Source organism: Strongylocentrotus purpuratus, unplaced genomic scaffold, assembly GCF_000002235.5.
Source record: "Strongylocentrotus purpuratus isolate Spur 01 unplaced genomic scaffold, Spur_5.0 spur5_scaffold_19, whole genome shotgun sequence".
NCBI lineage: Eukaryota > Metazoa > Echinodermata > Echinoidea > Camarodonta > Strongylocentrotidae > Strongylocentrotus > Strongylocentrotus purpuratus.
The window spans coordinates 12819762-12846640 of NW_022145604.1; the positions used below are offsets into that span (position 1 = coordinate 12819762).

Consider the following 26879-nt stretch of genomic DNA (forward strand, 5'->3'; position numbering starts at 1 on the left):
TCCTCTTCCTCCTCCTCCTCCTCCTCCTCCTCCTCCTCCTCCTCCTCCTCCTCCTCCGCCTCCTCCTCCTCCGCCTCCTCCTCCTCCTCCTCCTCCTCCTCCTCTTCCTCCGCCTCCTCCTCCGCCTCCTCCTCCTCCTCCTCCTCCTCCTCCTCCTCCTCCTCCTCCTCCTCCTCCTCCTCCGCCTCCTCCTCCTCCTCCTCCTCCTCCTCCTCCTCCTTCTCCTCCTTCTTCTTGTTCTTTCTCTTTTTCCTCTTCTTCTGCTTCTTCTTGCTCTCCTAGTCTCCTTCTTCCCTGTCTCCTTCTTCTCTATTTCTTCTTCTCTTTATCCTTCTTTTTTATAACTTGTTTCATTTCTTCCTTTTTTTTCCCCCTCCACTCTTCCCCACTGTACATGAATATACATGTACTTGTACATGTACAGTATGTACACTTTATTGTACACTATATCTTATCAGTGTAGTAAACTGACCTGAAATGGCTGTAAAATCTATGGTATATGTATTCTGTTTGTCATTTGGTAGTGATCAAATACAAACTAAAACCTCTTTAAACAGTAGGAAAAAATGTAGCACAATTGGCTTTAAAATTCTCTTGACTATTTCACAGATTTGCAGTAAATAAACTCTTGCCAAAAGATAAACAATCACAACTTTATCACTTGTATGCTATACATTCACTCTACAATGTACAATGAATGTAAACATGTCTGTGATTGAGGTCACATCAAGGTTTACTTACTTTGTCAATTTGCTTTTTGATAAAAATGTTTGTATTTTCAACAAGGAATAGGGTAATTGAGCCATGTCCTGGACATCTTAATTTTCCTGTGTTCAATGATTGAGAGGCCTTTGCCGTTTATGTGTACAGGTCCATGAAAGCATTTAAGATTTCAAGATATTTAACAAAACAAACAAATCTGTACATAGGGCCTCAATGTGCATGTATAAATGTGCTATTTGGTCATTTTCAACACAATTTTTCTTAATCTATTTTTTTTTCAGACTCAAATTGAGGTAAAATTCACTATATACATGTACACACGAAAGTTACAGAATTGCCAGTCTACATGTAGGTTTCCTCAGATTCCCCCCCCCCCCATTTTTTTTTTTTGTTGTTGTTGAAGAAATGTTTGTTATTGATGAACTAATTGTATTGTATTGTACTCTCTTAAAAAAAAAGAGTGAATTTTCACTCTATTTTCACTTTCTTGGGAGTGACGTCCGTGATCAGTTGTTTAGGAGTGAAAATCGATTGATTTTAGAGTGCTCTCTAAGAAGAAAAGAGTGAATGTTCACTCTATTTTCACTACATTTTCACTCTCCAGAGGAGTGACGTCCGTGATCACTCGATTTTTTTTTTAGAGAGTATCATGATTAAGATGTGAAGTAGGAAAAGATAAATTCAAAGTATTTAAAACCAACAGCTCAGATTAAAATGCCTTTTATTATATTCATTGTAACATTATTGCACAATGTTTTACTGTAGATTGTATGAATACACGTACATGTACATGTATAATCCCGCATGCAGCAGCATATGCACTGTATACCGGTAGGTCCAGAAGTTGAGGCTGAAGTATCCGCATTTTGTAACCATACACATGTACACCTGTACATGTATATTTAGAGCTACTGTAATGTATTCATACAGAAGGACTTGGTTACACCTTGCACCTACCACAAACCAAATACCTTCTCAAGCAGTGAGTAAGAAGAAGAACATTGCTTGAACTTGTAATGAATGGCTCAATCTGATCATGGACCTACTATGATCTGATTGAGTCATGCCCTAGTGTACGATGTGAAATAGAATTCACCGAACCACAAAGTCATCCAAAAGTGTTGTTCTTATTAAATAGCTCATTCACACTGCAACCAAAAAACATCAATTTTTCTCACATTCCAGTGTTTTCGCGGGTAGATGCATAGCAAAAATAAAAAAATTAAAAAATCTTTTTTTCTCTTTTGTAATTTTTCTTTCTTCGAAATCCACCTGTAGAGTGTGGTTTTTTTTCAACAGCAACCAAATTTTCACCGATTCTTTTGCATTGTAAAAGCAAACCTCGGAAGATACCGATTTTTGGTCACGTCACTATCCTCGCTTCCATGCTAACGATGTGCACGACTCACCAACAAAATTGGTACGAGCAAACTTCAACGTTTTTTTCCAGTTAGTGTAAATGATAGACCACAAAATCAATGATTTTTCAACGTGGTGTTTGGGATGTGTAAACAGGTCTTCAGTTTGCCCTCTGGCCTCCTTGCTTCAGAGATTTGATCTCTCTGGAGATGGCATGAGTTTTGGAATCAAGACGGATGGATTCAAGATCAAACCCAAACTGTGGTTTTTTCTTTTATGAATAATATTCCAGGAATCCCGATCTATGAGTAAGTCATTTGCCATAATCTGAGAAGGAAATTTAGTTGTGTACCTCACTGCGAATCACATGCAGCTACACTGAAGTGAAAGGGGACAAACTTATTGTACATACTGCATAGCTGCGGACCTTTCCTATTTTGGAGGAATGATTCCTATTTTTTGGTCTTCAAGCTATTGTTATGAACCCTAGCCTAGGTTCCTCTCTTTTTTTGAAATACTCTGTATGAAAAGTATGCAAAATAGAATGTATTTCTAATTTTGCCTTGAGAGATTCTATTTTTGTATGTGAAAGGTTGGCAGCTTTGCATTATGTAGGCCTATGTTCACTCTTATCTAATCGTAAAGCCCCACTGCGCTACTTATAGCTACTTGCGCCCTCTATATAGCAAACAATGCCTAATCGGTGCCCGTTGACCCCCCATGATCCCCTTTTTCTCAGAATGTTAATTGAGAGCTGATTTGATCAGATAACCACCTGTCAGTGACCTTGCAGGGCGGGCTAATCCCCCCTGGCAAAACTAGTACAGACCGGCTTTAAATGGCCAGACATTTGCAAATATAATCTTGAACATTAGATGCACCTTGTGTATACAGTGCATGGAAATAAGGGCAGGGCAGGGCAGTCATGTTAATTTATACGGTTGATGTACTGTTTACACGCTCCCGAGTCACCTCACACCTGTATGAGTAGTGAAAGGAACACGCCCACCCATTAGTCAAACATTAAACATCTTCTCTCCTTTGCATTTGTATTGTAATGTGCAATGTTTGCACAAAGCAATATTCCAAGTTTCCAACACTTTATTACCGACATGTACATTATAATGTGATACAATCTTCTGACAACAGAGGTTTAGGGCATAATTTCATTGCACTGCATATATCATGCACATATCATATAACATATATCATACACACAAAACAAACACATGCCAATCCAACCATATTAACAATCGTATCCTACTAGGAACCCATAACACCTGGGTGGAGAGTGGCAAATTGAAATAAATATCTTGTACATTTTACTTCCTCTCATTTATTTAAAAAGGCCGTTCGGTGACAACCCCAACATTTTCCTGTCACGCGCCTCTAGGTATGCTGTTTAAGCACGTTCAGTTGAAATGAAGCAGTCTTTGTACACTATTCGGAAAAGAAGAATGCAACCCTAAAACAAAGCCATCTGCTCGCATCTATTTATAAAATGACGATGATATGGAATTACGGCCCAGAGCACTTTCTAAGACATTGCACGTGTCTTGTTGGAAACTAGTGCATGTAGGAGGAGTGACTTCTGTTGATATTTAGTCTGGAGAAGTTCGTCCGTCGTTGAAATGGACCATGATGGTGGAAATGGGATATAGGCCTATAGCAGGGTGTTCACCTCGTAGGGTCGTTGCTATAAAACTTCAAGAAGGCCTGTCTTCATTAGCAGAAGTTTGCCAAATAATAATATGGATATTTATATAGCGCTGGTATCCGCCAGGCTCTGACGCTCATGGCGCTGTACATATTACTATCACAAAAATATAACTTTCTTAACTAAAATAAAGTAAACTAAAACAACACAAATTATTACGTTATATTGACATGATTAAATAGCACTGTTTAGAAAGAGATGGGTTTTTAGAGCAACTTTGAAGTCATGAAGGGCAGTTAAATTATGAATACTAAGTGGCAGCTTATTCCAAAGGGACAGCTAGACCAGAATGAGAACGCAATTTTGAGCTTAGGGATAATATCCCGAGTCTGAAAACACCGGGTTATTTGGCTAACTCGAGCTGATGAAGACAGGCTTAAGAAGAAAGTTTGTCCACGTCGTGACCTTGGTGACTTGTTCACGAATCTTGACATTTAACTTGAGATGAGACGTAGTTCACTGTCCGAGAGGGACGCCTGTAGACACCAATTGAAAGACAACATGTCAACAATAGCTTGACCTTAATTTTAAAGACTGATCTGTGTTTATTTGTCTATCTTGTTCTATCCTTTAATTTCAACATTCTCTTGTTTCATCTCAATTTTACTTGAACTTCTTATTGTTATGGTCTCCATCTTCAAACCGTCCCTTGCATTGTATGGGATGTCAAATTTCTTTCAACATTTTGTTCTATAAAGGCTAAGCTCTTCTGATTTGTTTTGTAATCTGCTAATGATACATGTACAAATGTACCTACCTCTGTATATTTCCTTTCTTATTCTCCTTCTCTTTCCAGCTTTTTGGGGGTGTTTTCTTGGTGTTCTGTGTTCACCTGTTTAAATACTTGTATTTTCTCCTTCTCTTTGTTTGTTTGTTTGTTGTTGTTGTTTTCTTCCTGCTATTCTCGTTTGTTTCTCACAAAGGCATCATTCAGACTGTCTGCCCATTGTTGTTGGTAAACTAGATGTACAAACGTATCTATGACATTTTCCTCGTCTATCTCCCTCTTTCTCTATCTGTCACTCCTGATAGTTAAACATTCAGTGATTCAGATTCGATAAAACATCTGCCTTGCTTTAGGGTCCCCATACCTATATGAATGTTGTCAAACCGAGATCATATCTCATATGGACACTGCAAGAACAATCAAACCTGCATTATGATTCACTCTCCTTGCCTACTGATATTTCTTTCTTTCTTTTTTTTTCTTCAGTAATTCGATCTTGATCTGGACTATCAATCATTGTAATTGGTCCGTCAAGTCATACCTTTTTCCGAGAGGAAAGGGGGTGTCGGTTTTGTGAAGGGAAAGGAAAAGTTTTGGTTTGCGGCAAGGTCCTCTATATTTGAGGTGAGGTCAGCCCTAAGGAGTCTGGGGAGGGGGGGGGGGGGGTTCACAGGGGAAGGGTTATTTTGTGAGTCATCAAGAATTCAACAGAATGGGGAAAGTCCTTTCTTCCCCCCTTGTTTCTTTTTTTTTGAGGATATTTGAGAGATGAGATGAAGGAGGGGGAGTTGAAGGGGTAGATTGTTCTATTGTATTTTCGCAGTAGTGAGATTTGTTGCAGTCACTTTTTAAAAGTTTATAAAATAGTTTTTAATAGCTTTCCAGAGCTTTGTCACTCTTTGCTCCTGTGTACTTTCCAGAAGAAAAAGTATGGTGCAGGGCTTGACACTATAGGGGCCAAAGCACGTGGGCCCTGGAGATTTAAAGATAAAGTTGAGTTCTGGTCATGCAATTGCATTGTGAAAAAACCGATGTGGAATCGATCAGAAAAGGGTGATCATCTAGCATGTAAGTATTGGTGTGTACTGCAAGGTTCTGGAATCATCAAAATGATAAGAAATTTTGCCCAGTCTTCGTAAAGTTACCATGCCATGCCATGCTTTTCAGGGAACTTTTTTTTTATCTGATGTTCTTCCACACTTGCATAATAACAATAAAAACTCTTACAAATTATCTTTCACCTCTCCCCAGAACTCAACCTTCTCTTTAACTCCAGACCAGACCCCCAAATCCTGAAAACTTGACATACTGTAGGCCCATTGCACATAACCCTTACATACATGTACATTCAATCAGAACCCTTTGTGAAGAATATGAGTGATGAGCAAAAGCTGCAAAGATGTCTTCTCCTCTCTCATGGCTTCCCCTTCCTTATGACTTCCCCTTCCTTTCTCTTCTTCTTCTTCTCATCTTCTCATCACTGCCTTCTTCCTTTCATCATAATGAGGATGAAAGGATGATGATGGGTGGCTGGAAGGCATCATCAGAATCAACCTGACAGCTCAGGAAGGGAGGAAGATCAATCACTTATAGCTTCATCAGACCCCAGACTTAGGGATGAAATTCTGTGTAAGGAAACTACGTTTAAGGAGCGTACATGTATACACACGATGGATAAAAACATAAAGAAACGTCATGCGAAGCATTAATTTTGATGAGATCAGTTGACATGACAGCTGGGCCCTGCTGCATAAAACTTACCATTGATGGTAACTTTGCCATCAATGGCAACTACCATGGTAACATGGCTCAGCAGCCAATCAGTTCCGCCCAGTTATACGATTTTTGTATACTCTGACGTACTGTACATACTAGAACTGAACCCTGATTTGTTATCAAGTTTTCTTTCAAACCGATGCTCCTTTCACTAGATATACCGGTACAACACTTATTTTATACAAGGTTCGCACTACATGTAGAAGCAAGGTTCATTACTTGTCGTATAGCTACATGATTCTTGTATAGTGATACAATGACTTCTGCTAGTATGAACACAGGGTTTAATATATACAACAAGCAATACTATAATTACTACGAGAATAGCCTGCAGGAAACCATTTACTGTCAGCTTGGAAGGCTTTTCCATTCCCCATTGAACCAGACATGTTAGATGAGCATAAACCATTCTTCCCCCTATCATCTTGGATTTAAAATAAGGAATTCCTTCTCGAGACTCTCAACATTAATTAATTGCCTGTTGAGAGCCAGAAGGGCGTTAAATCTATGTTACAATACATACGATGTAAATGCACATGTACAGTATACATTAAAGCCCCACTGCACTACTTATAGCTACTTGCGCCCTCTTAGCAAACAATGCCTAATCGGTGCCTGTTGGTCCCCCATGTTCCCCTTTTTCTTATGTTTTTTTAGAGCTGATTTGATGAGATAACCACCTGTTAATGACCATGCAGGGAGGTCTAATCCCCCTGGCCAAACTAGTGCAGACAGGCTTTAAAGTTAAAGGTAATGCCCTTCTGACTTTGCACTCTGCAGATGAAATTATCTTGGGAACAAGGAGTACCATCTGTATGACTCTTGAGTCTTTGTTTATTAATAAATTATTAGCTGAGAGCCAAAAAAGCCTTACTTTATGTGTTAAAGTGAATGTCAAGTGTATCAGTTAACAACCCTCTGGCTCTCCCTCTGCAAATGAAATTATCTTGTATTTATTTATTTATTTATTTGGTATTATTTCAACAAGTTAGAATTGTATTGTAGAACCTTAAAGGTAAAGACCAGTATTGGCAACGCCCCAATTTCAAAAAATGAAATGGAAGCTCTCATTACCAATCATGTGAAAGAATATGTTTTGACTAATACATGATGATAAAAAATTTGCCGGGAAACCGCCTACTAATTCATATATTTGGTAAATTTATTTCTCTCATGGTCTGGTGAGAGAGATAGGGTAGTCCCATATACATCTTTCTGTGTATAGTGCTTGTAACTTTACGAAGAATGGGCCAAATTTCTTATCATTTTGATGATTCCAGAACCTTGCAGATGCTAGATGCTAGATGATCAACCTTTTCTGATCGATTCCACAACGTTTCTTTCACAATGCAATCGCATGACCATTACTGGTCTTTACCTTTAACTCGGCTAAAGCCAAGGATGTTTGTTCTAGTAATCTAGATCCCTTGTAAATTACATTGAGCCAACGTCCTTCTGGCTCTCTGCAGTCTAAAGAGATCATCTGCATCTTGTAAAAAGGAGCGCCTTCCTTTCATGGTCGTAAATTGTCTCATAAGAACTGTGCGTACAATTATGCATGTATTGAGTTACACGTATTGAGTTATGTAATGCCCCTTTGGGCTTTCAGGATATGAAATTCTTTTATAATGTGTATGGCCAAGAGTAACTTCTTGGTATGGCACTGTATGCCCTTGTACCTGCCATTTTTGGATAGGTTTATTATGATTTGCTAGCTCTTTGTCCTTCCTTGGTATTTAGGCTGTAGTGCAGTGACTGAAAGTAATTTAGAAAGCAAAGACCAAAGAAAATGACTGAACCTTTCCTTTCTACTGCATAATGCATATTGTGTATGATTTATGAAAAAAAAGAAAGATGAAGAAAAAGAAAAGCATATATTTGCTTTAAAAACCTGAGATATTTTTTGTCAAATTTTCTGTAATGAATAAAATTGAATATCCCACTCAACAGCCTTTACTGGCCTTTGCATGAGTTTTCAAGTTTTCAAAAACCAATGTACACGTAGATGTTTTGTACATATTTATTAAACGGTTTTAACCGTATCTATAGATGCAGCTTTCTATTTGCGTGACTATTCATGGAGCACTTTTTATCAATCAAAACATTCCTTTACTTGGTTACAAAATGATTTCTGACTCACTGCATTTTTATGAATTTTAGAAGCATTCCAGGCTTCCAAACGGCAGTCGTATTATTAGATTACGTTTAGAGAATGTAGCCACATCACTCTGTTCCAGTTTATGTTCGTTGATTCTATCAAAGGCCGCTGATTGGCTAAATCTGTTTGTTCGATTGTCAGGAATTGGCTTGCCTCGACTCGACTCGGAGTGATGTCATTTTGATTTCCCATTCAAGGCACTTCCCCCGTACTTTGACCAGTAAGTAGACCAGTAAGTAGGCCTGTTTTCATCAGCTTGAGTTTGCCAAATAACTAGCTATTTTAACGGTTGCGATTGCAAATAAGCCAGTTGATGTGTCTTCATCAGCCTGCAGTTGCAATTAGCGGGATATTTGGTCGAGAAAATATCCTGAGAAATCTTGGTCTTGTTTCCGAAATATCCCGCTAATTGGGAAATAGGGGGCTAATTTGCGCCTGTCCGAGCTAGGTTTGTGATGATCGTATTAATAATAATAAATAATAATAATAATATTATTATAAAGGCAATAAAGCGCAATTTTTTAATTTCTCAAGGCACTATACAAAACAAAATACACAAAGCTCTGGTCTGGTGAAGAGTGAAGACGCAATTTCGAGCTTGGGATAATATCCAGAGTCTGAAAATAGCGGGTTATTAATATTTGGCAAAACTCTGGCTGATGGAGACAGGCCTAGTTTGTATGTGGTTTGAGGATCGTAAGCCCAGTCAGAGAGTTGCTCCCTTCCTGCTTTTTGACAGCTCCTGTCTCTTCATTGTTAACTTTCTTTCCTCTTTCTTTTCTTCCTCGTTCTTTCTCTCTTTTCCCCTTTTTACACATGTAGCATTCTCTTCCTCCTTCCCTTCTCTCCCTCTCTCTTTCTATCCCCTCTCTCTCTCCCCTCTCTGTCTCTCCCTCTCCCTCTCTCTTTCTCTTCCTCTCTCTTTCTCTTCCCTCTCTTTCTCTCCCTCCCTATTCCCCCTCTCTCTCCCTTAAATTACTTTAAAAATTACAAAAACTTGGCAAGGGTATGAATAATTTAGCTGTTGACTGTATTTTCATTTACGAATGTGCAAAATAAATAATTAGCAGGATTGCAGGTGAAGTATGTGAAAGGTCTTTTGGTACATCAGTCAAATTGTGAATGCGAGAGGGATGTTCAAATCCAACAATTGTGTCTGAATCCTTGTATGATCAATGGTCGATGATTGAAATCAATGTATTTTTAAAATACACTATCATTCTGAAATACTTACATTATAGTATTCTTGCAGGCTTTTATGTCGGCAGGTGATTTTATTAATGTTCAAAGTCTATTTTTGTTCCTGTTGTTGTTGTTGTTTTGTGTTTTAATAAATAAATAAATAAATAATTTTAAAAAATAGGGCCTACTTAAATTGTTGTCCATACACATGCATAGATTGATCTGCAATGGATGTAAGTAGGTTACTATATTCCATTGTTATACAAGTACAATGTGTGGTTATTCTACACCGAATGCAGATTTTTTTTCTTCTTGAGGCTAGTAATCGGACAGAAACTAATTGCATCTAAACCAGGCTAGCCGAAACTGGATGAGGAACGAGCGATCGCTGCGTATGGATTGTATTTCATGGTTGGTTGCTTGAAATGATGGTAACACTCTGGGACAGTATAGCCTGTCTTAATCAGCTCAAGTTTGCCAAATAACCCCTTATTCAACTATCCCGATGGCAAATTAACCAGTTGATTTGCGCCTTCATCATCAGCCTGCAGTTGAAATTAGTGGGATATTTGGTTGAGAAAATATCCCAAGAAATCTTGGTCATGTTTCCAAAATATTCCGCTATTTGGGAAATAGCAGGCTATAATTTGCGCCCTCCCGAGCTAGTTTGTATTGAGCGTATCGGTCTGGTGAAGACGCAATTTCGAGCTTCGCGATAATATCCCGAGTCTGAAAATAGCGGGTTATTTGGCAAACTGGAGCTGATGAGGACAGGTCTAGAGACAGTTATACGGACGGCCCATCCTGTTGATTGGTTGTTTGGCTGCGAGGTGTCCATCTGATTTGTTCCGTCTCAGCCCAGGCGTAAAACCCTCCATATTTATAGATGGATTTAATGCACTGGCAGATCCAGGAGGGAACAGGGTGCTCTCCCCCCCCCCCCCCAACCTTATCCCCAACCCTTCCCCCAACCCTTTCCCCTACCCTTCCCCCAACCCTTATCCCCCAAACCCCAAAAAGGAGTGGAGAAAAGGAGGAAGAAGAGGGCCGCTGATCTTTTTTTTCTTGCCACAGAATTTGTGGACGTTCTCCCCCCCCCCCCCCCCACTCCCCTAACCAGAGAATCATGGACCCGCCACTGTAATACTGATTGTGAAAATTGCTTGGTCTCCGCCTGGTTTACCCTGCCATGATTGGAAAGCCTAGTGGTATACAGCACCAGCTTGGTGAGAGCGATCTCTTTGTTTCAGAGCTTTGTGACCATCAATCATAAAATGCTTTTCTTCCTCCGAGATTGAAGCTTGAATTAGCAAGGGGTAGGCAAAATTCTAGCCATCATAAAATAATATTCACTTTCATAGTTCATACATGTGTAGTCACACTCTATTCAGTACTTTCACTATTTGTTTAACTTTCCTTCTGTTTTCTTTTTTTCTGTCCACCTCCTTTTTTGATATTTCACACAGGTATATTCCTTTTTTTTTCTTATTAGGGGGGGGGGGGCATGAAATAAGTCAAAAGAAATATAGGCATAAACTGACAACAATCATGAATATATTGAGGGCCAAACCACACTTATTGCCCGTCTTGCACTCAGCAGACAAAAACATAGCATACTATATGATGATAATAATAATGGCTTCTTATATATTAACACTAATATTTGTCGCGCGATATCACCCCCCCCCCCCCCCTCATGTAACTAGCTCTCGGGCACTTCAGGTACCCATTTACACCAGGGTGGAGAGTGGCAACTATAGATTAACATCATGCCGAAGGATGTTAGTACTGAACCCTGTACCTTGAGATCTACTGTCTGGTGACCACATCACCTCTATGGCACTCACTTGTTTTTAAAGCCCCACTGCACTACTTAATCCCCCATGATCCCCTTTTTCTTATGTTAATTGAGAACTGAGTTGATGAGATAACTACATGTCAGTGACCATGCAGGAAGCTCTAATCCCCTCTTGCCAAACTAGTACTGCCGGGCTTTAAATACTCTTGAGGAAGAACTAGGAATCCATTTTATATTTTTTGTGATATCAAAGTGAGGGGATGAAGAAGGAACTTGGGATGAAAAGGATACATCTGAACTGTACCGGTATGTACATGGAAATCATGGCATATGAATAAAATCATATGTAGAGTTGAAAAGTTCACCATCCACTTTGTTCACTAGGTGGTCCTTGATAGACCATTCTCGTATATCCTGCATGTGGGTCGCATTCAGACAAAGTTGATATTGTGTTCAAGCGATTTTTTGAAGCTAGAATCACAAACGTGAATCACAAATCGAAACACGGTTACTGCGGGAGAGCGTTCAAGTGATTTTTCATCAACGCTGATTCTAGCTCGTTTCAAGCCCAGCCACTGCTCATCACACTATGCAGTTTGACCCAGGAAGTATAGGTCAACTTTGCTGCATGCTTTTTGAATTTGTTTGCGGTCGACTCAGGCCACGATAATAACATCATACTGTAGAATCATGATTGAGATCTCCATTTGTTCAAGCCATTTTTAGCGATCGTGTCTCTGCAGAATCACGATACAAAACGCATCTTTTTCAGCGTTTCATGTTTGCGTTTTTAAACACGTTTATTTATATGACCGATGAAAAATCACTTGAAAACGTGTTATCTGAACGCACACTCACACGAAGTATAGTTGAAGAGAGATCCCCGTTTTGGCCCCCTAGCTACTGTCACGCTGTCCATCGATTCCGCTCAAAGACATACTCTTCGCCTGACTCATTCAGCCTCTTTGGTCGGCACTGTCAAGCACACTTCAAATCCTAGCTTGCCCTGTTCATACTTCATGCTGAGAACTTGTTGTAAGGAATAGGGTCATCAGTTGATATCATGGATCTAGAGAAAATAGGCACATTCGCACACATAACGAAGAAACTAAGTCCGATTGAAATTTCACATTGGATTTCCACTCATTTCCACTGACCTTGTAGATATGAAGCACTCCCTTGACCTTCATTAGATCTGAGAGGGCACAGCAAATTATTATGATTACCGGCAGGCATTGATTTTTTATAAATGCCTTTTGAGTCCTGATCAGAATTTGAGTTATTAGAGATTCTTAAATAGTTTAGATGGAAAAAATGAATTTCTGGGTGTCCTTTATTCAAATCTTACGATACATCATTTATTTTATTTTTTTCACTTTAACACTCTTGTTAAAAGTTGTATGAACTATGAATGAGGCATAATTAAAATCTACTGTATATAGATTGTTTAGAAAATCACTATTATCAATGTTCTTTGCCACATATTTTTTCACATGCATACATCCCTAATAAATTTTGGCCCCATCTCTACCCCCCCCCCCAACACACACCCAAAATTCAAACATGAATACACCCTTGCCATTCTTGCACTCGCAGACAAAATAGCAAACTACGTAATAACAATAACAACAACAACAATAATTATTATAGAATCTCAACCCCATCCCCCCCCCCCCCCAAAAAAAGTTAGCAGGTGGACCGCTGCGTGTGAACAAAGCCAATGATGGCCAATTTAAAACATGGATGCACCCTTGCAGCTCATTATGGTCTTTCCTCACCATTATTCCCTTGATGTTTCATCTTTTGAAAGGGGGTATAGAATGGATGCATCTGATCCTTATCAGAACACAGACGCCTATCTTCCTGCCATAGCTAACTGTTGACTGTCTATCTAACCCTACGACCCCTTTCATATGAAGGGGTCCGTACAGGTTTAATCCGGACTCGGTCCGGCCCAAACCCGAAAGTGATAGAAAAAGGTACATCAGCATCAATTTGGTATGTGCTCTGTGAGGAGCTTGACTCGCTTGGAGAGGAGGGTTGAACCCAGACTTAATCCAGACTGAAAATTCTTCATGCATGAATGGTACTATCTGCATAATTCAATGGGAATTAACAAGATTTATTGAACATTTTTCATCTGTAGATTCAGCTCATATTAAATCAAATTATTGTTTCTGTCCCCACTGAAATGTATAGGTGGGTGTGGCATTTAAAGTAATTCATATAGAAAATTAAAAACAAACAAAAAACATTCAAAATTTATTTCACCTTGTCCAGTCATCTTCTGAATCTGAGATCTTGCCAATAATCTAAGTGTGTAATACAATTCAGATTTAAGTTAATTCAAGGAAGATATGACAATTAATAATTGTCATACATAGTATTAAATACATACAGATTTTGTTGCTTCATTGTATCCAAGTTTAAAAGAGCATTTTACCTGTACCTGTAAATCTGTCTTTAACTCTATTTTCCATCGTGAAGATGGAAGCTGTACGTCAACAATAAAGAGTATTTCCAGAGACCTTTTCCACTACTATTCCGTCCATGTAATACACTCCTTATTGGCTAGGCAGGAAACGTTGCTATGATTAAAGCGTTAAAAGGTTTGCCAAGTGTGAACATGTTGATTGCCGAGATAAGGCATACACAAGCAAGTTCTGGGCCGAAGCATGCCAAGTTTCATCCCAAAATAGAGCTTCCAGACTTGTTAGGAAATGTAGAAATACGAATTGCTGCCGTTTTAAATGTTAGGCACTTCTGTATGAGGACATCCACTTTGAGGTTCTTAACAAGGAAAATCCTAAGTCTGTATCAACCAATGCTAGTTGTACAGTTGCTTACAATGTACATGTACTGGTATGCAGCTTTTAATTTGCGTTTGGCCAACAAACATTCTATGATGTGCACATTATTTTTTTTTTTTTTTTTTTTTAATTTCCACTTTTTCATATCAATACAAAGAAATACAAATAAATATAATGAATAACATGTAAGTTTGACAAAGTTTGTTTCTAGTTAAAATAAAAGTTTCATACTGTTACAAAAGGAAAAAGCAGGAGACCACATTTGGATAATAACAATGAACATTAGCTGTATTTAAACTGCGAGCAAATATCTTCAATTATCCCCACATTCTGGTGTATCGTCGGCAGTTGCTAAGCAGCTACTCTCAAACACGACAAAAAAACAAAAACAAAAAACCCACCTCTGTAGTGTGGTTTTCATCGGTGAATGATTCCAGATTTGTGGCACGTGACTCTCCTAGCTTCTGTGCAATCTCACACGGAACAACGCCAATCTCAACTTAAACAATTCTTGTTTCTTATTTTGAATCAGATCATGCCCTAACTTTCACTAACCTAGCTGTTAGTCTCATTTTCTGCTTCTATTTAAACCAACTTGATATCAGGGTGGACTTCCCCTTTAATGTAAGTAGTACTTGATACCAATGGATAGGCTCCAGTTTATAATTCAACCACAATAAATAAAAAAAGGGGTTAATAAATAAACTTTACAGGGCCTCGTTTATGGGATTGGGACTTGATTCATGTCGATTAAGGAAGTACAAGTAAATGGCAAGCTATTACAGAATTTAGAGAAACCATTCAAGATAAAATGAAGGATGATGTGGATCACAAAATCTAAATATTTCTGTTAATTATCTGATAATTTCTTTTTGATCAGCAGACCTCAAGATAATATTTGCTCATTAATTAGGGCCAAGGTACTAAAGTTTTCAGCACCTTTATCTTCCGGGTACAAGAGTAGGGTTAGAAGTAGGAGGTTTTGGAACTAAGAATCGACCCTCTGCTGGGTCTCGTTATTCATTAGAAGTTGAGTGAGTCATTAAAACGAAGTTCAGAGTCGAGTCAAGAGGGTCTGTAGTGTTTTCTGCCAGTAGGATCTTTAAACCTGAATTGTATGGCATGATTAGAGGAGAATAAAACGTAAAGGTTTCCGAGATTGATCCAGAATTCCAGATAATGACTGTCAGGGATGATCAAGACATTCTGGCATGATATTGTCATCAAAGAATTGAAGAGGAAGGGTGACCCAAAAAGATCAAGTGCCCCCTTCCTCCTGAAATATGTGAAATATAAATCAAAGTTTGAAGGCACAAATTTTATCATCATTTTGTTTTTCTCTTAAAATCTCTCAAAATCTGGCATTTTGAAAGGCATTCTGAAAGTATTTATCTGAGTTTTTGGATTAATTGTAGATAAATCAAATTTTAAAGACACAAATTTCGTCCCTGTTTTCACGAAGTGACGGTAGAGCGCGCAACTAAAAGAAAGTTAGTTTTGAATAAATCGCTTTCAAAGTTTCAAACCATAATCTCAACCTCTTTAATGTATCAAAGGCAAATAAATTTTATATCCTTGGATAGAAAATATCTTAATGTTTAGTTCTATGTTTAAATATTTCCATAATTTCTTATATTTTGGGGGGAAATGAGCTGTAAACATTACCGTCACTTCGTGAAAACACGAAATTCAAGGACGCGCTGTGATTTTGTTTTCACGAAGTGACGGTACGTAGCCGCGCGCGTAAAACATATGGGATTTTTCTCTCGTGGATGGAATTCCCGAAATGGACACTAAATACGGCAAAACGTTTTGTTTAATTGATGTACAGATAAAATAATTCAAACTGTGAGAAAGAGTACATTTTCCTCTTTCTGTAGCTGATTTTTCATTTCTCTGTGTGAACTGTTAACACAACCGTCATTTCGTGAAAACACAAATTGCATAGAACGCTTTGATTTTGTTTTCACGAAGTGACGGTACGTAGCCGCGCGCGTAAAACGTATGGGACTTTTCCCTTGTGGATGGAATTCTCGAAATGGACACTAAAAACGGCATTATGTTTTATTTAATTGATGTACAGATAAAATAATGCGAACTGAGAGATAGAGTACATTTTCCTCGTTTGGTAGCTATTTTTTTTTTATTGATAAGAATAAACTGAATGTCTCTGTATGAACTTTTAACTTAACCGTCATTTCGTGAAAACACAAATCACGCAGAACGCTTGTATTTTGTTTTCACGAAGTGACGGCTCGTAGCCGAGCGCGTATAAAACATATGGGATTTTTATTGTGTGAAGCAATTTCATGAGATAGACACTGAAATACGGCAAAATTACTTGTTTAATATATGTATGGATAAAATAAGAGCACCTTTTCTTCTTTGTATAATTATGATGTTAGATGTATGATGTCAGTTTTTGTTCACGAAGCTACGGCTCACAATAAATTAACTATCAATAGCACAGATGGATATTGGCACTAAGTGCTTTTAAAATGATTAATAAGCTATTCTCTTTAATCTTAGGCTAAAAATGGATATGTATTTAATATTATTTGAGGTTTAATTATCAGGTACATTGTATGTATAGGGACTAAAGATTGCACTAAAGTTATACTTTCCACTTAAGAACACGTTCAAGTAGTCTCCCCCCCCCCCCCCTCTCTCTCTCTCTCCCTCTCTCTCTGTCTCTCTTTACCCCCTCCATCTCCCCTTAATATCACACAAATTCTGCCATTTCTTGTTGAAATTCATGCGAGTGATATCAGGGCTTTTGCTACTCTATTACTATGAGGAATTTCTAAAATTTTAGAGAGGGGCCTAGCTAAATATATTTTTTCAGATAGGAAATAAAGCAAATATGTTAAGAAATATTTTTGAATGAAGGAAAAAGATTAAGTATTGATAATTGACCATAATCTGTAGTTAACTACTCAACTCTGCAATATAAACACAGAAAATGAATTTTGACTGAGCAGTTTTAATTCAAACATTTGGAACCAGAACAGCAAGTGGAAAATGGAGCATAAATTCAAAAATATTATATAATTCATACCAAACATATCATCATCAATTATCATCAATACTGTGTTGCATTTTAAAATGTACATTTAGGGTTTTGTGGAAAAGACTCATCAGTTACATACATCCACGGAATACGAAGGTTATTTCATTCATTATACAGTACTTGTAAATATGCTAAAATGTCTTTATCTAATTCTTTATTTACGACTTGGTTATCATGTTTATTCAGCAATCGTAGCGAGTAAATGCCACATGTGACATACAAAATGCTCGACAAACATGTACTACATGTATCATGAAGTTTTTCAATGGGAAAAATGACTAATATAATCATCATCGTTACTTTTTTGTTCATCACTGTTTTTCATAAATATCTTGTGAGTAGAGTATCAGAACCAAGTCAGTTTACACAATCTCTTTCTAAGGTATTTCAATGAAATTTAGTACACAGTCTCAAACGCTACAAAGTTTACCAATGCTTAAAGGTTGTCTTCACCCAGGTAAACACGTAATCTCTGACTAAACTATTATCAGCTAAACAATGCATGATAAACATGGAAATATCAATTTGACTAAACAATTTCATTTCTCATCAAACAGATACAATTCAAAACAGCAACATTATATTGTATGATCATTATAGGATAGTTTGAAGTACCAAATACAATTATGATGAGAATGACTATAGAAGTAATAAATTAAAACATTAAATGTGAACTAGTAACATTGTGTTTTGAGAGAAAAACCAATTGTTGAAATGTAACTTATATTCATGTTCTAATGAAGGCATCAACCCCTGTGAATACAAACATTTAAAGAAAATGGATAAACAAATTCTTCAATACAAAGATACAATATGAGGATTCATGGAACTGGAATCGAAAACTCTAATATGCATTACTGATCGAGGTAGGTATACCTGATAAATAGCAGTTCTGAGCTATACATTTGAATATTAAAGATTTATGTTTGCAGGAGTTCATTACAATACTGTAACAGAAAACTGACACCTGTACGACCATTCAGTTAATTGTTTCAGAACTCATGGAAAATGTTACCAGTTTGCTTTAAATCAATTCATTGATTTTATAATCAATCCATTTCATTGTAATTACTAGTACACACAATTACAATTATGAGTGGAGTTTGCTTCATTTATGATATTCAAAATGTTTAAAATCAAACAGTATAAAAGAGAGATTGAGGTATTGAAACATTGAAGCATTGCCAAAACTATCAATGTAATTGGTTCTAGTTTCTCAAGCATGCCCTTCAACACAAGTCCTTCAAGTTTCTTCACACATAATGTCATCCAAGCGATAGTGGTTGAAGCAGAGAAGATCCTTGATCTAGACTGCTTGAAAGTAAAAGGAAATAAGAGAAAGAAAAATCATAATAAAAAAAGTCCAAGTCAAAATCAATATAAAATCATTATCAGAATTTCAATTATGAAAGGGAAACTTTACAGTGCATTATGATTGGGCAAAATTATTATGTGTAGTTTTGGTACCCAATTTTAGAGAGTCTCTTAATAACTTAAATACTTTATGTGGTATCACCTTAGTATTGGAATTTTTTTATAAGGATTTAAAAAAAAATAATGCTGACCTCGATAGGACCACTCATTCCCTTAACTAAGAGACCTAAGCATTAAAAACAATTAAGAATATCTTAAATTTTAACTATTGGGAAAAAATCAAGAAGGAAAAAAGATACCTTTTGACTCGCTCACAAGCATAGACAATGGGTCGTCATCAGAATCGCAATCGGAGCCGTCAGGAGACTTTAAGGGTCACCATGCCAAGTCACACATGCAGCTCTGACTGTGTTCGGTGAATTGCTTCAACGGTTCCATACCGCTCCCACTCTTAGGTCACTATGCCGAGTCACATCTGCAGCTCTGTGTTCAGTGAATTATCAAGGACCCATCTTACCAGCATGTCGGTCCCTGTATCCAATCTAATTTTGTTGAATGAAAGAAATAATTACAAGTTATTTTCTTTCATTTTTTTGCAAGCAGAGGTAAGGAAATGAATCCAATATTATCTTTTGTACATCAAATTAATTAATAGGCATAACTGACCCCAAACAGAAGTTTTCAATTGCCCCCATTACCCCAAAATAGAATTTTCCAATTGCCCCTACCAAACAACAACTACCCCTATGCACATAAGCAGTGAGTGTGCTTTAGTACTTTGCTGCTAAAGTGTGATTTTCTTGAACAGATCATGAAACTATTCTCACCTGGATTTGTGTCTGGCCTGTGGCATTCTTGAAAAGTAGATGTACTTTCCCAGTGCTTCCTTCATATAAGAGCAAATTGTATCTACTGCATCTGAAACTAAGTGAAAGCAAAAACATCATCATAATTTCATTACCACTGAAGTGTAGGTAGTGAGACATGTACATCATCTGGTATGGTGCTTGCTTGGAAAATTCTTTAAAACACGAAGTGGAGTTGGGCAACATTTGTTGGTATCAAGAACAATTGTTTAAAATAATTTTTGTATAGGGTGAGGGACCAAGGGTACTAAAGTAAAGTGCTGCCTTTGAATATAACAGACACAGAGTACAGATAACGAGAGAAACTAAGCTAAACATGTGGACATTGTTCCCCAAAAGGTAGACTACTCATGATTACTTCAGTCTCAAAAAAAAAGTATTCCTTTTTCGGATGGTGCCATTTATTCATTTTCAGGGCAGGACCGTATCTAATTTTCAATTTTTAATTAAATGTTCATCCATGTCCTTCTTTGCTTGAAAGGCAAATCATTGAATTCCCTAACACTAACAGTTAACCAGGAGGGGCTACATCCCAGGTCATCTCAGCTCAGCATGATGATAATTTTCATAACTCCCTTTGCCCTTGGCCATGTTGATGTTGGCCTTGGGCTTGGAGCCCTGAAATTTCTTAAACCCCAGGCACGCGCACCTTACAAGAAAGGTCTCAGTCTTGTCGAGATCCTGATCTACTCACCTCTAGATTCTAGATTGATGAGTAGTGGCTGACATAACCTGATAATTATAAAATGATGATCTAGAGTAACTACATTTCTAGGCTCTAAATCAAATCTATAATTAGCTAAATAGTAAATTACTGAAAAAATAAAAGTAAAACTCTAGTCTCTAGAGTCTAGATGATCTAGATCTACTCTCTAACTTTCTGTAAAACTTTGTTCAAATTTATAACTTAATCAGATATAAAAAGAACCTTATAGCATTAATATTTGGTGTGGAGCAAAATAAGAAAGACTCTCCACTTAAGTTATTTAGTCTAGATGCATATTTGTTAAGTCTAAGTTGATCTTTTTAGTTTTGGATCACATGATACTTCACTCCTTTATTCACTTACATGAAAATAAGTATATGGGGCGAAATGTGGAACGGCGGTGTATTTTTCACACATTTCTGTGCTCATGGACATATTTATGGCTTACAAAGAATCAGAATGAATCAAAAGAGCGTACCACATTAATTTACCCTAAAAAAATGTTTAAAAACTCACCTTTTCATGGTCTGTGACTGTTCCAAACTGCGAAATTTTCACTACCGTCACTTCGTGAAAATATTAAAAGCAGGAAAAGAGCAAACGATGTTTTCACGAATTGACGGCTGTTAAGCGCGTACTTGGCCGTCACTTCGTGAAAACAGAAAATCCTTTAGCTATGCATTTTCTTGTTTACGTCATCGTCATAGCGACATAATTAGACATTATTATGATCTGAAATTTTGTGAGGTTCAAGATGTTAGTGAATGATGTCCAAAAATGCAAAAAAATCAAAAGTGAAAATGTATGCGATTTTCCTCACTACCGTCACTTCGTGAAAACAGGGACGATTTTATCATTTTGTTTTTCTCTTAAAATCTTTAAAAATCTGGCATTCTGAAAGTATTTATCCGAGTTTTTGGATTAATTGTAGATAAATCAAATTTTAAAGACACAAATTTTATCACCATTTTGTTTTTTCTCTCAAAATCTGGCATTCTGAAAGTATTTATCTGAGTTTTATGGATTAATTGTAGATAAATTTATCTGAATTTATTTAGCATGCAATCAATGGGGTTTGATATGTAGTTCGCAAATGTTAATTTTGAAATTGATTGTGATATCTATGGCTTTGCTAATAGAAAAGACATGATGGCGAAGATGGTATTCTGTTTTGGTGTAGCCCATACAGTATTCATGCTTGTATATGTTGTCAGATGATTGTATGAGGATCAGGATATCATTCGATTATTCATTTGTTTGTGTGTTTGTTTATTCATTTCATTTTCCCCCAAAAACAAAGCAAAAGCAAATAAAAATACAAGTTTATATACTAGGGCAGAGAATGTTCAGTTTATACTAATAACTTTAAATGAAATAGGAGTACAAAGGAAAAGCCCATGGTAGCCTTGTTTAAACAAGTTCCCCTTATCTGACTTTATCTGCATCGACAATGTAGCATTGGTGATGTTGTGAACCAGCGTTACTCCTATTTATTTTTAAACCGTGACATATGTTATTTCTGTATTTGGTTTGCCTGATAGAGAATATGCAACATTGGATGTTTGTTCAAACAAAGGATTGAATTAATTTTTAGCCTTCTTGTAACATTATCTGCTTGTATATGATGAGCATGCATGCGGCTTGAGATGACATTGATATTGACTCAACCTACATGACATCTGCTGTCGTGTCTTCTCCAATGACAAACCACATTCTAATTAAATTCAGATACACTGTGAGTTATCATGTTGGGGAGCGTGGCGTAGTTCCTGGAAACTGGGTGGAGGGGGGGGGGGGGGGGGGGGGGGGTGGGGGAGGCACCCATTACCTATAAAAAAAAAGGCTGCATCCATTTGCCTTCCCTGAATTCTCAATGGATTCACTGAAAACAGATGTCTTGTACTGAAGTGTCTTACACATAATATTAGAAAAGAAGATGCATAAATGTGTTTACTATGTACATACAGTACACAAGTATGTGATAACTGATTGAAAGATAAAAGTTTATATTGCCAAGTTGGCCAGTTTATTACTGTAGGGTCTTGAATTCCTTTTTCCAATTCCATGTTGACTTTACCATAAATGGGCATCATCGGTTTAATGTTCATGTCATCTCTATTGTAGAGATTTCGATCAAGAGATTGTAATTATATAATTTTAAAAAATTAAGTTGCAGAAAGAAATTCTCACATTTACTAATTCAATGAAAATCATTAAAAGCATTCAACTCACAGCATTTTACTGTGAACAAAAGGAGTTTCAACAAAAATATATAAACACTTTTTTTAAAGAATTTAAATGGGCAACTTTTCTTACAATGGTGGCAGGTGGCCTCTTCTTTTGTGCTCTACTTTTTGATGTGATTTATAATCAAATGTACGGTATGTACCATACTTATATAGTGAGCGTGGTGCACCATACATACACATGAGAGAGTCAACAGTGCTGGAGAAAATTTGTTTTTATTAATAAATAGGTGACCTAAATATGCAATCACTGCCATCTATTTTGAGAAGCTTGCTTCCTGAGATACACATCGCCGTTGGTGATTGCTAACAGGATAATACAGTTTGCTTAGAGCCAAAAGGGCATTCACCTTTAAGTACACATGTGTGTGTGTGTGTGTATGTGAGTGAGGGAGTGAGTAAGTTAAGGCCCTTCTGGCTCTCAGCAGGTGATAGCATTCTACTTGCAGCAAGGCTACAAACTTGATAGTGGAGGGACAAACTGCATACCTACATGTACATGTACAGAATCTAAATATATTTCCTCTTTTGTTGAAATTTACTTCCATTATTAATGTTGCCGGTCGTTATTTTTTCAGTAGTAGAAGTAGTTCTAGAAGTAGTAGTAGTAGTATGAATTAATAGTAGTTCTAGCAGGCAGTAGTAGTAGTAGTATTATTAGTAGTATTGTTCATTGGTTTTAATATGATTTTGTTGTACGTAAAACAGGGGGAAAAATACATGGGGCTCGGGGCGAATTAGCCCCAGAAATGCCCAAAAGAGCCCCCCAAAATTGCATAGAGTTCAATGCAAAGCAAATTAAAGAGTGTTATTCTCATGCAAGCAAGCTTGAAAAGTAGCCCCCGAAATGTTTAAAGTATTTTTTTCCCTGACCTAAAATTAGTAGTGTATGGAGTAGTAATAATATATATTTTCATTACAAGAGCTCCTTGGAAAAGTGAGATTTCCCTGTACTTATCATATATATACTCCCCCCCCGCCCCCACCCCCACAAGAGCTTCCAAGGGCTACCGGTACTCTGTAAAAGTCTGTATTCATTCATCTGTGTATTTGGTATCTTTTTTATTAGTGAGAACTGTGGGAGAGTGTAAAAATCCTGATAAGAAGTGTAAGCCGAGTTACGTGTAAGAAACATGTTTTGTGAATTATAACCAGATATTAGTCGAAGACAGGAAAAGCTTGATATCTTCATCGAAGGAGACACATCTTCAAGTATAACAGTTTTCATCCTTAATGATAGTGGCATGTTAACCAACCGCATCTGCCTCGCATATTTATTATTCCATCCTAAAGTTCAAGCCAGGACCCTAGCTGTAAATAATGAAATTATAACGCTAATACGCAGCTCTGATAGTTGACATTCCCAATTCATTTCAGATTCCTGTGGAGTGGTTGAAGCCGAATGTATAAACCGTTTGTAAACTGTTTGTCAGAGATACACTGTACTTGTCCTCAGATCAAAAGCGGCTTAATCCCAGCCCTAATTTGTTCCAGAATTATCAGGGAGCCCTTGACGAACAAATTACATTGCCTTCTTCTCGCGCCATCGCCACCGTCCCGCCTGCCAGGAAATCACTAACGCATTCTTGCCTGCGTGTGCGGTCCGGGGCAAATTGGCAACAGGCGCAAACTCACTCGCTGCCGAGGAAGCGTGATTTCCTGCCAAATTAGGATTCTGTGCCGTTTTTTTGTTTATAATCGTTTGACCATTGGTGTCGCGTGACTCAATTAGCCGTGGACGAATTGTCATTTCTCATGGGGAATGGACTAAGTTTTATGATGTGCAGTCTCTTCTTTTTTATTATTATTTTCATGAATTTTTTTGTTTTCTGTGGTCTATTAGCGTTGATGGATTCGCTGTAACATTTTTGGAGATACGCAGGGTCAAGAAGATTAGCTCCGGGCCTATCTCGCGATCGAACGCGTAAATGAAGATTGGCGTGTGTCCTTATCACAAGCTTTTGAGGCACGGAGTTGTATCTTTACTTCTTCTAAAGCGAGCCCTGGATATCATTTAACGAAACCCTTCCTGTCACAATGACCGCATGAAAGTTGAGAGAGAGAACTTCATGTACTTTCCTTTAAAATCTTCAATCAAGCACCCTACTGTGTGTGCTATAGCTATGTGATCCATAATTGGAGCCTATATATGGAAGCATCCCTGTATGTTCTCACAACTTGTAGGATCTTACATCATTTTTTCCTTTGTTTTGTTTTAAAAGGATATATTCAACAACGCAAAGTGAATTTAAATTTGGACTGAAATTTGTTGTATCTTAAAACTTCTGTAAAATTAAAAAATGTGAATGATTATCATTTTAGTTAAAGAAATGGAGAAAAAAAAAGAGGATTGATTTTGATTTTGGCACAAAAGTCTCTCCCTCCAAAAAAATGAAGAGAGAATCGTAAGATTCTTTAAGTGCCTTGTATACATATTGATGTTGTATCGTATTGACTGTTCATCATGCATGTAGAATATATGAAATTTCATGTAGACCTCTGAAATCCACAGACTTTGACAAAAGCTTCAGTCTCCTATAATCCTATTAAAATTTTAGTCTTCTGCCAAGATGGATTGCAGAATAAATTGCTGACATGCCATATCAGAACATGTTGTCCAGTTTGATTTAAACAGCTGTCATATTTCTCTGACTGATGTAGTCCCATCCAATTACAAGTTTTTTAGTCATACAGCGTTATAGTAAAGCATGCAGGTACCGTCCTCTCTTTAGCTGCATTTCCATCAGCCCTAACCAGAGCTGCCAACCATTGCGTTTTACGTTTTTCCCAGAATTATTCCTTTTTCTTCCCTCAAAATTACGGTAGTATGGTTTTTCTTCATAAAATAGTTTTTTTTTTTTTTTTTTTTTAATGAACTTTTTGCACATACCACTTCAATAGACGAAATTACAAAAAAAAAAATTTTTTAAAGTGAAAGGCGTTAATATTCTCAAAAAGAATGAAACGCCGAGAATAACAAAAACAAAAAACTACCTAATTGTAAATAAACTACTAGAGGTCCTATAAATATCAGCATGAGGAATGGACATTTCTGCATTGGAAGTGTGCTGCGTGTGGTTGTAAGTTTCGTTTTATAAAATCCTTTTTTTTTTTGCCATCATGGTTACTTTTTTTTTGTTTGCACAAGGTTGGCAGCTCTGCCTATTAAACATGCTTGAGCTAGAGTATTATAATAATCAGTGCTTCTCAAGATAATCTTAGAATAATGCGATCGTAAAGAATTAAGATAAGGGCAGTTTAAAAGCTTTTTTGTAAGACCTATACAGTAGATAAAAATCATGTTTGGATTACATATAATGTCATTGTTATGTTCAATCATTGCACAAGGGTATTGAAATTGCCTTTAGTTTATTTTCTTTTTAAAGTCCTGTATTCATGTTGTTTGGAATTCCCAGTACCCATTAGCTCTGAGTCCAGAAATCCCTGCAATCTCAAGGAATTAGCTTGAGCTTGAGATTCCTCAAAGTTTGCAGACCATTTTGAAATCTTGGGCTAATGATGACAGGCCCTCGTGAAGCTATTTAGTACCGGGAATTAGAATGAGATACCTAAGGATTTCCAGCATCATTAGAACGGAATATGTTGGATTGCGGCAGGAGATTGGAAGCCCCAATCGGCTCTAGTACACTTCAGAGATCTATTTCACGAGGCTTAGGGAGTCTCAAATCGTTCAAATTGCATGTCAGCTTTTACGCATACTGCTATTTTTTTCTGCGCCAGCTATATGCCTCTTCTCTGACTTTTTGAAAATAAATTCCTTTCTTAATTTTCTTTATATTTTTCATGATAATTATAGAATCTTTGCATCAAATATCTCGGCTTCCAGAATAAGGACTCTGTGATTGATACATGTTGGAGTGGCTTCAGTTTAGTAATTTGTATTTCATCAAACTATTGTCACATAGATATTATCAACAAAAAAATCTCTTGCATAGCAGTTCAATGTAAAAAAAGTGCCTCACCAAAATATGGGAAGTGCATAACAGCATAGAAGACTTTTGCTGTAGTCACGCAAGTTTTTCAGATAATTGAAAAGTTTTTTTGTTAATTTTTTTTTTTTTTTTTGGGGGGGGGGGGGGCAGTACCCTTAAGTATTTGAAACAAAAATATGAAATGTCAAAGTTTGTTTATGATGTATATGAATCCATTAGGTATATATAGTGATAGAAAAATCATATTCATATGAGGCAGACAGGCAAGCAAGAGGAATATCCCTGTCACCGGATAGATACCTGATGCATGATCTCATCTCCTAAAATAGATCCTCGTCCTCATTCCTCCCTGGTGCCCCCCCCCCTCTCTCTCTGTCTGTCTCTCTCTCTCTCTCTCTCCCTCTGTGACCGTAC

The 26879-nt window shown here is 37.2% G+C and overlaps 1 protein-coding gene and 1 long non-coding RNA gene across 4 annotated transcripts in view; one reads left to right on the forward strand and one right to left on the reverse strand.

The window, feature by feature from the left end:
• LOC575804 (transmembrane protein 198) overlaps positions 1 to 26879 on the forward strand; it is a 72068-nt gene that overhangs the window by 6517 nt on the left and 38672 nt on the right. Inside the window, exon 2 of one of the 2 annotated variants that reach the window (XM_030990331.1) lies at positions 8602 to 8680. The gene's annotated coding sequence lies outside the window, so the exon portion shown is untranslated. Of the gene's footprint in view, positions 1 to 7718; positions 8681 to 26879 lie in introns of those variants that run through there. The other variant, XM_030990330.1, reaches the window with a different exon arrangement.
• On the reverse strand, positions 17214 to 20950 carry LOC115926044. Of its 2 annotated transcripts, none has more exons than XR_004064944.1 (4): positions 20783 to 20950; positions 19522 to 19618; positions 18994 to 19236; positions 17214 to 18634 (listed from the first exon to the last, which is right to left on the reverse strand). It is a non-coding gene; the product is annotated as an uncharacterized LOC115926044 (long non-coding RNA). The 2 variants fall into 2 exon arrangements; XR_004064943.1 differs by having other exon boundaries at positions 17214 to 18631; positions 20783 to 20949.